At 44.6% G+C, this 12325-nt stretch overlaps 2 protein-coding genes across 3 annotated transcripts in view; one reads left to right on the top strand and one right to left on the bottom strand.

Annotated features, from left to right (window-relative positions):
• The window catches only part of RFC5 (replication factor C subunit 5), a 352752-nt gene that overhangs the window by 127898 nt on the left and 212529 nt on the right, over positions 1-12325 (bottom strand). The window lies entirely within an intron of this gene.
• The window catches only part of KSR2 (kinase suppressor of ras 2), a 150237-nt gene that overhangs the window by 109385 nt on the left and 28527 nt on the right, over positions 1-12325 (top strand). The gene's annotated exons all lie outside the window — the stretch shown is intronic.

Here is a 12325-nt window from a genome sequence, read left to right as displayed (position 1 = left end):
GCGGTAGAAGGTCAACAGCAGTTTTTCATTCCGTTGTTGTTTCCTGAGAAGCCTCAGGTAGTCTAATCTCTGCTGGGCCCTTTTGACCAGGGCTGCAATGTGAGCACCCCAGGTCAGGTCCTCTTTTAATCTAAGTAACGCTACGGTTATCAACAAACATGCCGTTTTGATGTCTTCCTTTAAAAAAAAGAAAAATCATTGGTTAACAGAACACAGTCTATTCCAGGGGTCCCCAAACTTGGCAACTTTAAGACTTGTGGACTTCAACTCCCAGAATTCCTCAGCAAAATTCTGAAAGTTGAAGTCCACAAGTCTTAAAGTTGCCAAGTTTGGAGACCTCTGGTCTCCATTGATAATTCAAGGCTGACCCCCCTGGAATTAAGACAGAATTCACATCTTAAACCTTCCTTACAGGTAATCCTCATAAGACCACAACTGAACCCAACATTCCTGTTGCTAAGTGAGACCGTGGTGCTTTGCCCCATTTTCTGACCTCTCTTGCCACAGTGGTTAAGTGGATTGCTGCCGTTCTTAAGTTGGCAACACAGCTGTAAAGTAAATCTGACTTCTGCTTGTCAGAAGACAACAAGATTGCAGGAACCATCAGAAATACAATGCCAGTTGCCAAGCGTCAGAAATTGGATCGTGTGACCATGGGGATGGTGCAATGATCATGTGAAAAACAGCCAACTTTTTTTCAGTGTCATTGTGTCAAACAGTCCCCAGATGAGAGGGAAAAAAATCACAATAGCCACCATGCACTGGAGCAGTGGTCACCAACCAGTGGGCCGGGGACCACTGGTGGTCTGCGAGAAAATGTTGGTGGTCTGCAGAGAAATGTCACCCCCAAAGCAATTAATCCAGGCTGCGCAGGAACACAAGGCTGCACTGCCCACATAGCCCGCGGGAACACAAGGCTTGAGTCACTTGCATTGCAAACAACACGAGGTAGTGAGAGGAGGGGGGAAAGGGCAAAGGGGGGGAACTTGCCCCACTCGCCCCACGCACGTGGCCTGGCCACCGAGCTGCTTCTTCCTGCTTCTTCCTGCTTCTGCTTTTAGCTGCATGCAAGGAAAGCAGCAAAAGTCTTTCTTTCTCTCCCCCAAACTCCGCCAGAAATGAGTCTTTGGGCCCCTGCAAGGCCTCCTGATCCAAGAGGCTGCACCGGCAAAGGCTCATTTCTGGCAGAGTTTGGGGGAGAGAAAGAAAGACTTCTGCGGCTTCTGCTGCTTTCCTTGCATGGAGCCAAAAGTCTCTCCCTCTCTCTCTCCCCCTGAGAACGGAGCTGGAGACGGTATCCTGCGATCCCAAATAAAGAATGATTGATTGGTAGGAAAATGGGGTGGGGAATTTTCCTGCAGACTTTTTTGGGGGGATATTTCCAGGGTCTCTGGTCCACGGGATTTTAAATGATGAGTTTGGTGGTCCCTGAGGTCCAAAAGGTTGGCAACCCCTGCACTGGAGTAGGGAGGCAGGATGTATAGATCCACAGCAAGTCATGTGGGCTGAATTTTTGTTTTTTTGAAGGCTTCGCAGAATCACATTTTTTTTTTTTTTAAACAGACGGGATTTTCAGACACGTGCGCTGAATTTTTGTTTTTTAAAGGCTCTGGCATTAGCCGAATCACATCACCCTTTTTTTTTTTTTAAGTGGGATTTTCAGGCTGTGGCAAATACATAAACACCAGTCATAAAAGTCTTTGGCAAAATGGTTCCCTCTTGATCTTTGCTTGACTAATGTCCTTCGCATGGAAATGATTTTTAGACGGGAAAACAAGGCCGCTTCCTGTTTCACAGGCGCTGTAAACACCGCTCGTCTTGAGGCAACGCTTTTCCCAAGATGATATGGTTGGGAACTCTGGGGTTGGGGGTTGGGGGGTGGAATTCAGCAGAATGGCTTTCCAGGCTTCGACCTCCAGGGATTCAGAGCATGGATGCGCAACATTCCTCTTAATTAGTTTTCTGCCAAGACAGATGCGATCCCAAATCTGGTTCAGCACTCCGAAGGCTACAGAACATTTTTGCAGGAAACCGCCAGCAATTCTGACCCTGCCTCTCATCCTGCTCCTCTCCGTGGCACCTCTTTCACATGGTGATTTTTTTTTGTGGGGTGGGGGGGCACGTCAGCAGACGATCTGCACCCCTTTTTGCTTTGACTTCAGGTGGTGCTGGAACTCAGCATTGTTGGAAAGCTGAAGGAAAGATGGAGAACAAGAAGAAGGAAGTGGGCAAAAGGCATAGGACATAGATTAGCTAAGGCAAGTGTTTCCTGACTGTGGGGTCCTTGATGCTGTCTGAGCTTGGTGGCTTTTCTTGCAGATGTTTCATTAGCCAACTAGGTAATATCATCAGTGTTACAAGGGAGTGGAATTGGAGGAGGAAGAGGAGGAGAACTGTGGGGTCCTCTCTGAGCTTGGTTGTTTTCTTGCAGACATTTCATTACCCAACTAGGTAACATCGTCAGTGCTATAAGGGAGTGGAATTGAAGCAGGAAGAGGAGGGGGACACAACGATTCTGGAGTCCTTGGTCAATCAATAAATTGATCAATTTTTATTACAGTCACGTATCAAAATTGGGGTCCTTGGTGCCCTCTGGGCTTGGCTGTTTTCTTATAGACGTTTCATTACCCAACTAAGTAACATCATCAGTGTTACCTAGTTGGGTAATGAAACGTCTGCAAGAAAGCCACCAAGCTCAGAGAGCACCAAGGACCCTAAGTTTAACCCCGAGCTACAAATGTTTTCTTCTGTCAGCGTTTAATAAGTTTGGCCACTTTAAGAACCGTGGACTTCAACTCCCAGAATTCCCCAGCCAGCCAGAAATGTTGTTGAACTCATAACTTTGTAGGAAAAGACAAATTTCTGACAGCAAACACCTGGAGCAGGACAGCCTCCTGGAGCAGGACGCCTTGCAGGGTCTCAAAGTCTAGTTTCTGGCAGAGTTTGGGGGAGAGAAAGAAAGACTTTTGCTGCTTTCCTCGCATGCAGCCAAAAGCAGAAGAAGAAAAAAGTGGAAAGAAGCAGCCTGGTGGCCAGGCCAGATGTGTGGGGCGAGTGGGGCAAGTCCCCCCCCCTTTGCCCTTTCCCCCCTCCTCTCACTACCTCGTGTTGTTCGCAATGCAAGCAACACAAGCCTTGTGTTCCCACAGGCCATGTGGGCGGAGCAGCCTTGTGTTCCTGCACAGCCTTGATTAATTGCTTTGGGGGCGACATTTCTCTGAGGACCACCAAAATTTTCTCACGGACCACCAGTGGTCCCAGGCCCACCGGTTGGAGACCACTGGGCTAGGAGACCTCCGAAGTCCCTTCCAACTCTTGTTATTCTGTTAAAAGGGACCCCCTCTGTACTTTCAAACCCTTGCAAGCTTTGAACCCCAAATATGTAAACAACCTTCCCCATCTTGGTAAGTCGCGCTAATTAAACAATCATAAAAGGAAACATGTTTCAATGTGGAGCTTCTTGATGAAACATGATCAAACATGATCATTTGCTAAACTGGCCCTCTGGCAGTGGTGGGAATGGCTTTACATCCTGTTTTTCAAGCTTTTCGTTGGATTCATGTCATTAATGAGACTTTGCTTTGGAGAGAAAAATTATTAGGCTCCAGCAGCTGGTCCCAGAAATAGGGGCTTCATTAAGGAGTTGTTATTCCTACACATCTTTACTAACTCACACTTAATTATGACTGTGCCAAAGAAATACCGAGAGCAAAAAACCTGTTTCGTCTAGGAAAGCTTTAAAGAAAAATCACTGGAAATGAAAGAGTTCTCTTCTGTGTGCTTTCTACATTTAAAAAAAAAGATTCTCCTTCATGCACAAGAAAACATGTTTTAATGATACGGAAATGTCTTTTTATTTGATGCCACGTATTCGCTTTGCACAGAGAGGACAACTTTGGTGGCAGCGGATCAGGGGAAAGTCCTGAGTCCTTTTGTGAAAATATGTAGTGGAAAGTTCCTGACATGGATGTTGGGATAGAAACCAACTGAGAACTGGCCATTGCACATTCTGGTATAATGAGAATGGCTTGACACCAATGTCCCTATAGCGCAAGTTTGTTTTCTTTTTTGAAAAAAATACAAAAAGAAACATTTGTCACAAGGATGCAAACTCTAAAGTTTGTGTCAAAGGATGTAAAACTTTAAAATTTAGCAAAGTTTTAATTGAGACAACTCTTTCAGCTATATTATAGGCCCCAGAAGCTTACATAAGGCTTAAGTTAGTATAAACTCTGTGTTGAAACAATTTCACCAACTGTAGCTAAATCCAAGGAAAAAGATCTGCTCATTAGGAGCTGTCCAAGGTGCTATTTCTACCTTCTCTGATTTAGACATTTTTTGAGTTGGCTTTGATTACCTTATCACGATATTAACTGCTTAGTCTTGGTTTTTGTCACCGCTTAACCTTGACTGGACTTTAATTTCCTTGGCTGGGTATTTTGGGACATTAGTACCAGCTTATTCTGCAAATTTCAATTTCCTACTCTGGCTGCTTTGTTTCACTTCTAGAGATCTAATGGAACGTATGAAAGCAATATTCTTTCTAAAAGGGTTTACCAAAAAGAAGCAATTTAGTTAAATTAGAATTTTCCGCACTGCTATGCAATGAATTCGTGCCCTATTATCTTCTTTGTTCTCAGTGTCACCAGACATTGGAAAAGAAAAGGCTTTCGAAGTGATCCTTAGCTTTGCTCGGAAGCTATACTAATACTGTACCTTCCCCCCCTTTTTTTTTTTTTTTTTGCAATTCCTTGTCTACCGATTCTGCTGAGGCCGTGGTGGAAAGCTTTGCCATGTTTTTCCCCATCCAGAAATTTTAGGCTGAGTTGTCTCCATTTCTCTGACCATCTCCCACTTGGCTATTTCTTTCTTACACATTCTCCCACGTTCTTCCTTTCATAGCGTTGGAAGTAATGAAGCCCATAGATCATATAATAAATAGCTATTGACTTCCTTCTGTGGTCAAATCACAATTGATCAACCTGTGGGGATACTGCTTTCCTCAATCGATATGAAGCCCATAAAGGAGAATAAATCTTGATAGGGACTGACAAGGGAGTGGGGAAAAAGTCAATATACTTATTAACACGTCCATTAAGGGAGCCCGTATCTACCTCTGGAGAGGTGTCATCTTATTCTGACAGCTGGCAAGGCAATGCGGGAAGAGGGTAGAGGAGGAAAAGAAAGTGATGATCCTAGATAGGCCTCCCAGATTTCGTTCCTTGCACATCTAAGCATTTTCAGGAAATTGGTGCTATATCCCATGTCTGGAAACAAAGGAAGTGGTAATGCAGTGTTACCTAAGGCCACGATGACACTAAGACGTCGAGGCAGTTTTCCCTGACTTATTGACCACTTTATGTGTTGGCATTGCAAGACTTAGATTTCCCAGGCAGCAATAATTCGTAAGTTGTAGCTTGGGTTTATGTGTTGGGGAAACTTGGACGACAGGATTTTGCCTTGATTTTGTTTGGAACAGGAGTCTAGAGGTGAAGAGAACTTGAAGATTTCATTGCTGGAACACTACTCATAGTCTACAACAGTGTAGCTTGAAACACCGAATCCTCAGGATTTTTTTTAGGGGGGGGGATGCACCCTTTCTTTTTCATGTCTTGCCATCATAACATTCGGTCCATATTGTGGGCCTCTTGGTACTCTCTGAGCTTGGATGTTCTCTTGCAGACATTTCATTACCAAACTAGGCAACTTCATTAGTGGTAGTAGGGAATGGGGTTTGCTACTGATGACATTACCTTGTAGGGCAATGAAACGGGCTGACTGGGGGATTTCTGGGAGCCGAAGTTCACACATTTTAAAATGGTTGAGGCAAAGAAACACTTCTTTAGATCCTTTTAAAATGAGGGTTCATTGATCTATAGGTACAATTTCTACTTGTATTCCGTGTCATACACCCTGTCTACCCCTCAGTGGGAACCTAATTCCTCAAATTCTGATTTGTATCTCACTTCCAATACCTGAAATAGTCTTGAAATAGGAAGGCGCATCTCGTAAGGTTTCCTCCCACAGATCAACCAATGGCCTGGGATTTTTGGCTAGTTCTCACCCTTAACCAAAGGGATGTATTTCAGCAGGAGCCAGTTCCAAGTACTATCTTACTACTGGTATTTCGAATGGATATTTTTTTGGGGGGGGGTCTGAAATGTTAGATGTAGAAGATGACCAGGTGGAGCTCGATGGAGAGGTCAAATGCATCATTAGTCATGAATCCCTTCATGGCCACAAGAGATTTGAGTCCAGCTCACCATGAATTCCTTATCTACTGCCAAATTGCATTGACCGTTAGTAGTTCAGATTCTTCTAGAGAGCTTAAGCTTACCATAAATCTTTATTTAAACTGCCTGAATCTCCTGCTTTCCCTGGCGCTTGACAGTAGAGTCAGATACTTCTAAGTAAACAAAAATACATCAGATATGGAAAAGCTATATTTCTCACTCTTTCTCTTTGTTATGTATGGCTCATACAAAGTTGCGCTGGTTTGTTAGCTTGATTCATTTTCCCCGCTGCCTCCCCCTTGTGCAAATAGACAGCATAATTCTTCCCCACCCTCACTGACCCCAGCCAAACAAGCAATTTGGGATTGTGCTTGCTTGGCTGAACATCCCTCAAACGGATTGCGCTACCTTAAGAAAGTAGGGAGGTTGGGAACGACGGCGGCCAAGTGGACAGCAACTCTACAAAACAACCCCGTTCTCTCTTGCTCCCCTCCCCTCCCCTCTGTGTGTATTAAAAGGCTGTTGATACAGTAGTGAACTCCTTACTTTTTCTAGTGTCAGGGTTGTTAAAAAGCAATGGGGATTGCTTTGCGGCTTCAAAGGCTGTGTTGGAATGCATGGTGTGCCTACACAGGTATACTTTTGCATGAGTTGGATAATGGGGAAGAAACACAGGTTTAAATTTATGGTCAGAATAAAGAGGGCAGGTGATCATAAATTTAAACCAGTTTCCTCTCCCTCTTCCATGAGCCAGTCGTTGAAGATAAGATGGCAGATTTTCCATAAGAAAGTCCAGATAAGACCACCTTGCCCACAGCAGTAGTCTCCAAACTTGGAAACTTTAAGACTTGTGGATTTCAATTCCCAGAATTCCTCAGCCAGTCCCCAAACTTGGCAACTTTAAGACTTGTAGACTTCAAGTCCCAGAAATCCTCCAAACTTGGCAACTTGGAGACTTGTGGACTTCAACTCCCAGAATTCTGGGAGTTGAAGTCCACAAGACTTCAAGTTGTAAAGTTTGGAGACCACTGCTGTAGGAGATTCTTAGCGTAGAACCGCAGAATAAGCATCTTTCACGTTCCTTGTAAATACAGGTAGCCCTCTATTTATGACCAGTTGCTTAGCACTCCTTCAAAGTTACAATAGCTCCTCCCCCAAAAGCATCTGCATTATTCTATGGTCAATTTTACTTCCAGTTTCCAGCAAAAAAACAGTCCATAGAGAGCAATGGGTTCACTTCATAATTGCAACGTTTGCTTAACAACACCGTATTTGCTTTATGGCTTTTGCAAAAAAAAAAAAAAAAGGTCATAAAATCAGGTCAGTTACACAATGTCATAACTTAACAACCATAATTGCCAAGCTCAATTACAGTCTTATTACAGTTGCGGACTACCTGTAACTGTGTTGTTTGACACTGTGGAAATCGGTGTAAATCAACATTTTATTTTCCACTATCCTTCAAGGGTCCACAGGGAGTCAAATCCTAGGCAAGATTTGACGTGGTGTGAATCAGTTGCCTTTGTAGGAGCATCTGTAAAGGCTACCCCGGCATGAATTTCCCATCATCACCTTGGCTGTTTACAGCGGTCTTTAGTTAGTAAACATCTTGTATTCTAGCCTTTGAATCTAGCGTGAATCCAAGGGGGGAAACCAAATTAGGCACGCCGTGTTTCAGAGACCGGCAAAGCAAGGAAAAAAAACAGAACTTCTTTTCAACATCCCTCGTATGGGAAGGATTAGCCTTTCTACAAAGCCAGGTGCTCCTTTAATTGGCCAATTTAATGGTGCCGAGACCTTGTTTGGGGTGCTCAACTCACACGGAGAATTGGTCGGGTTGCCAGGTTCTCTGTCTTCACATTTGCAAATTTGTTTTCTGAGCGGTAGAGAGGTGCCTGGATCAATGGTTTGGATTCTGAAGGGCCTCCTCCTCCACCACCACCACCTCCTCCTCCTCCTCCAAGAAGGAATCGGGACGGTGTGTATATCAAAAGGCATTTGCATTTCTTTCACTCACAAAAATACAGCTCTTAACCACATCAGTTGAAAGAGTTTTCAGGTCAATAGCACCTTTGGAAAGGGGGGAAAATAAAAGAAAAACCCAGCAATTTTCAGCAAGGGAGCGCAGAACCATTACTATGCTCCTTGACTCATCGAGGTATTTTCTTTGATAACTCTGCCTAGCTTGAGGGAAATCAAATGAAAACAACCCACCAAATAGAAACCGTGAAAAGATCAGGCAGGTGGTGGCTTAATAGGCCCAGGTGTTGCAAGGGAGCAGGCACACAAAATCTCAGGTACTTACATATGAAAAGGCTCCCGCTTCTTCTTCACGTCTCTGCGTCTCTCATAATTACTCTCCTGCTTTTCTTCCTCGTCTGACTGATGGAGACCTCTTGGAACGATGCTTCAGAAAGATCTGTGCATCTCTCTTTTTTTCTCTTGGACAAACTTTTTTCAGCCCCCCACCCCCCCATAAAAACTACCCTCTTTTATATTGAATGAGTACCGAACTTACTTGGGGACACAACTCTTGCTTAGTAATAAAGCACATTGCCCCAGAATTGAGCTCTTGAAAAGGTGCTTTTTAAAAAGGCAAGTGGACTTTCCATGTGTCCTGCCCCTGGTGGAGACTGACTCTGAGGGAGAGGAGGAACAGCCGACAGGGAGTGGAAGTGGGGCTCCGGAGGTTGTGGAGGAGGCTGGGGAAGGGCAGAGGCCGGCTGGGCAGTCAGAGGAGGACCCAGGCCCTTCCCTTATCCATCCTAGGGCACACAGGGAGGAGAGGATAAGGGAGAGACGTGGTCTCCTCAGGATGAGAGGGCCTTGATCCTCTTCATGGGCTGCAGCTGTGACAACTGCATAAGAGTTTGGACCTGCGTACTGGCAAACGCTGGAAACAAAGCGTGTTTTATTTTGGTCTGAAGTTATCTTGGTTGGCGTCCTTCCAACAGACTCTGCCTTGTTATCTCCTTGAATTTGGTAAATACTTCTGTTCCGTTGTGGAAATTTCATCATTGTAGTTTGTTTGGGTTTTTTTTATTTCACCTCTATCTTCTCATTAAGTTCGGACTGTATTGCTTTCTTTTGAAGACTATTTTTGAGTACGTTTTTATCTCCAACTGAGTATGATTGAAAAACGGGGCTAAGTTGGAGGCATTAAAGGACATTTATTTACGTTTTGGATTTTGTTATGCTTGTGTTACGCTCTGGGTCATCACACCGTGTTTCTCTTCTTGGAGATGTATAGATTTCAGAAAAAGAAATCTATACCCGGTTCAGTGGGCGTGGCTTGGCAGGCGCGCTTTGCACGTTCTAAGCACGCACTTTGCGCAGGCACAGAGGTGTTTGCCTAGGCGCAGAGGCCTTCTAACTCACCTCCTGCAAGCCTGCACGATCTCCTGGTCACTTCAGCAGCTGCCACGCGGCACTATTCTGTGCCGCACAAAGCAGCTGCGCTTCAAATTCAGCGGATAAAGGTGAGTGTGGGATCCTTGGCGGGTGGGTGAGCCCAACAGCAGAGCGGCAGAGAGAACCGGTTCAGTCTCCGCTGCTCATCGCTCCTACTGGTTCTCCAGAACCGGGCAGAACTGGTGGAATACCACCACTGGCTGAAAGGGACCTAGGAGGTCTTCTAGTCCAACCCCCTGCTCAAGCAGGAAACCCTAGACCAGGGGTCTCCAACCTTGGCCACTTTAAGCCTGGTGGACTTCAACTCCCAGAATTCCCCAGCCAGCAATTGCTGGCTGGGGAATTCTGGGAGTTGAAGTCCACCAGGCTTAAAGTGGCCAAGGTTGGAGACCCCTGCCCTAGACCATTTCAGACAATGTTTCGCTTCTCATCCAAGAAGCCTCTTCAGTTCTGTCTGGATGGCGGGGAATGGAAGGGTTTATATTCCTTGCAGTCATCTGGCTGTTAGCACTTGGAAGGTCTGCCGTTAGCTCTCTGAGAGCCGTTGAGGCCACTTGGGGGGGTTTATCTGTGCCCTCAGGGTCACCCAAATCAGAGTGCAAATGGATGTGGAGTCTTCTTGGCAGTGCCGACACCCTTACCCAGAGAGCTAATGATGGATCTTCAAAGTCCTATCAACCAGACAAGTGCAATATAAATTTCAGTTCCAGTGGATAACTGAACCTGGATGGTTGAGAATCTCCCTAGACCAAGGCTCTTCAAACTTGGCAAGTTGAAGACTTGTGGACTTCAACTCCCAGAATTCCTGAGCTGACATGACCGGAGGAGGAATTCTGGGAGTTGAAGGCCACAACTCTTAAAGCTGTCAAGTTTGAAGACCTCTGCTTTAGACTTCTGACAACAGCCAACCAAACATGGCAGCTTTAAGACTTGTAGACTTCAACTCCCAGAATTCCTGAGCTAATATGACTGGAGGAGGAATTCTGGAAGTCCACAAGTCTTAAAGCTGTCAAGTTTGAAGACCCCTGCCCTAGACCCTTGAGAAGGTGCCTTCTGGAGAACATCTGGGGGCACAGTGGTTAAAGTGCCACAATAAAGTACGATTGCAGGCAACCTTTGCCTACAGCCTGGAGTTCGACCCTGACCGGCTCAAGGTTGAATCGACCTTCCATCCTTCCAAGGTCAGTAAAATGAGGACCCAGATTATTGGGATTTGCAAGATGCAAATAATTCTCTACATTGTAAACCACCCAGAGAGTGCTGTAAATCACCATGGGGTTGTATATAAGCCTAAATGCTATTGCTCTTTTTTTACATTTAGCTTTTTTTATTAGTTTATCAAAATATAAAATACAAAGAAAAAAAGCATGAAAAAGTAAGAAGCGGGGAGGGGGAGAAGAACGGGAGAGAAAAAGAAAAGAAAACTTTTAGCACAGTAGAAGGTATCAACATTACAACCACAACTTTTTGCTTTTACACAACAGTATGTACAAGACATTTCTATAACAATAAGCCTGTCTGGTTGACAAAAACAGAATGACAGTTTCATTCCCCACTCCCACCCTCTTTGTAAGCACAAAAACCAGAAGCAATTTCAAAATAGAGACAAAATTAAATATATTCTCTTCTTTGGATAAAGCCTAAATGCTATTGCTATTTCCATCCGCATTGGCCGAAGATCTAATCTATGTATATGGTGGCTTTTCTATGTAAACTTTTGCTTTTCAAAGGCCATAACACCACCCCAGAGATGGCATAGTAATATAGAAGGTGGGGGAGGGCCGCTTGGTTCCTTGCGCACAGCCACAAAAATCAACATCTAAGACAATGCCAGTATTCTTTGCCAAGAGGACAGGAGAAAAAAGAGAGATGAAATGTCAGGTGCATGAGAAAGCACACTCATCCCCTCTTGGGAGAAGACGTTGAGTGCCGAGTTATTAAAAAAAACAAAAAACCCGAGTCTTCAGCTCCCCAAATTTCTCTTCCTGAATTAGGGTTGACACCTGCTGTTCCTCAACAGGTTCCTTCCTTGTCTTTACAAATAGACCTTTCCATGCTTGGAAGAACTCTCTTCCTTTCCAATTTAATCAGTAGAGGCCACCGAGAGGCTTGTTCAATTTGCCTTTTGAGCAACGCTTCAGACCAGATTTTGCAGGTGTCACCTTAAATGACAGAGTACCAAATCCTTAAAGACAAAACCAAACTGTGGGGGGGGGGGGGAGAAAGAACTTGGGAGATCAAAGCTGACATCCATCCATGCCTCCTCAACAGGACCTACATTTTGCATGAGAGGGCAAAGGAGCAGATGCACCTTGTTGGCCTTCATTCAGCCTTATCTTTGAAGAACATCTAAAAAGAACTTGAGAGTATTTTGTGTGTGTGTGTGTGGTTTATTTGTTTTTAGAATGAGAACATTAGAGTCAACAAGCTGTCCATTTTCTATACCTGTAACTTCACTCAGAGGATGTGGTGGAATGTAGTCTGGATTCCCAAGAGGGTGGGTTTACACTCTGGAGGGCAAAGAGACGCCAAAGCTTAGAATGGCTGGTAGGCAGGAAGGAGATCAAAACACTCCTCGCTAGCAATTCCCAGAATATATCTGTAGTTACGCAAATCTACTTTAGTCCGGCAAGATCCTGTCTATAGATGAAGAACCATAAAGCAAACTGTTCTTAAATAAC

Source organism: Notechis scutatus, chromosome 13, assembly GCF_049901735.1.
Source record: "Notechis scutatus isolate UNSWTSFEM ecotype Mainland chromosome 13, rNotScu1.2, whole genome shotgun sequence".
NCBI lineage: Eukaryota > Metazoa > Chordata > Lepidosauria > Squamata > Elapidae > Notechis > Notechis scutatus.
Note: the sequence above shows the minus strand (reverse complement) of the source record. Positions and strands in the feature narration are given on the sequence as shown.